The following is a 1,473-nucleotide window of genomic DNA, read 5'->3' as shown; positions in this document are numbered from 1 at the left end:
TGGCCAAAGATGTAAATCTTGCAATTTTTTTTGAAAACAATTTTCAGATTTAACCAAAACAAATAGTAAACAAAATACATGATGTTTATTTTCGTACAATAACAACGGACGGTAATGAGCTACCGTCCGTGGACATGGTGGCTATTGTCAAACCCCTTGTGATAGTATAGGACGCCAGGGGGGTGGTTTCTTTCCAACAAGATTTCCAATGGGAAAATCTGTGATGTGAAATAATGTGTCAGAGCGAAATCAAAACAAACAAAAATACTTCGCAAATCAGTTCATTTTGGTTTCGCAAATTAATTTGCAAATTGCAACACTTTTCAAATCTAGCTTCTTTGAATAATAGCAAAGCAATTGTAAATAGTTCGGAGCGGTAAGTGTTTCTTTCGTTCCTGCGTTAGTACCAGTCGCGATCAAAACACCTTTGGAAAGAACTGACAAGCAACCATCCCATGCTGGTGGATAGGCCTTTTCATGTGACACTGCCGAGACTGCACTTGTTTACAACCACTGAACAGGCCCGCAAACCCGAAGCTGTCACTTTCATAGAAGAACTGTCAATTGACGATAAAATCAGCTGATTTTAAACGTCTCGTGAAAAGGCCTATAGAGTCAAAATCAACGCAAGTATGTGCAGGATAGTGTTGTGAATCAATTGATTTCCGAACAGACGGTGATGTGGCAGTTTTGGGTTGAGTGACAGAGCAGGCAAAATTCAACCAACAAAGTGCATTCCGCGGGACCCTGTATACACCAAGGAAGGCGATACCAGGTCCGCCATGGGCAGAATTATTAAATATAGGTTCGATACCGAGGTTCCTCTATCTTGGCTTTTCTATTGCTGATATATGTTCATGTTTTTAGGAATGTCAACGGAAGGATGTCGTCAAATAATGTGGATTGCAATTGCAAGAAGAAACGAGATCAGATAAAAAGATGGCGAGCTACAGTAAGACTCTGGGACTAATGCGTTTCTTCTAGTGTTGTGGGCAACGGTACAGCGATCGGTCCGTGATGCAGTGAAGTGAAAATTGCAATGATAATAACGATTCGTTTGGCATTTAGATAGCACTTCTTTGGAAGAACAACGACAAACGTAGCAACACGCCAGCAATCGCTTGTGATGCTTTCGGAGGAGGATTTTGAGCACCTTATTTGTAGGAGCGACTGCAGTATCTGACCAAAATGTTTAATGACTTTTTATTCCGGAACAAATGATTCGCCGATAAATGGAACTAATAAAAATCGTACCCCAAACGCAACAGATGCTCAATTCAAGACAAGAACAATTGAATGCCTGAATCCACTATTATTCAAGATTAAGCTCCTCCTATGAAGTATGTAATAAATTTAAGTTGGAAATAAAGAATGAGCAACATTATGAAATCGTAATAATATTCATTTATTATGATTGTAGAAAAGATATTGGGATCAAGCAAAGCGATGTCAAATATCTGTCTCTCTGTATTG

General features: G+C 39.2%; 1 long non-coding RNA gene across 1 annotated transcript; it reads left to right on the top strand.

Moving 5' to 3' along the window:
• The first annotated feature begins 231 nt into the window (after positions 1 to 231).
• LOC134211499 (uncharacterized) lies at positions 232 to 1,265 on the top strand. The gene is made up of 3 exons (XR_009979031.1): positions 232 to 376; positions 614 to 805; positions 868 to 1,265. It is a non-coding gene; the product is annotated as an uncharacterized LOC134211499 (long non-coding RNA).
• The last annotated feature ends 208 nt before the right edge of the window (positions 1,266 to 1,473 follow it).

This window comes from Armigeres subalbatus, chromosome 1, assembly GCF_024139115.2.
Source record: "Armigeres subalbatus isolate Guangzhou_Male chromosome 1, GZ_Asu_2, whole genome shotgun sequence".
Taxonomy (NCBI): Eukaryota; Metazoa; Arthropoda; class Insecta; order Diptera; family Culicidae; genus Armigeres; species Armigeres subalbatus.
This window is presented reverse-complemented; position numbering and strand designations above follow the sequence as displayed.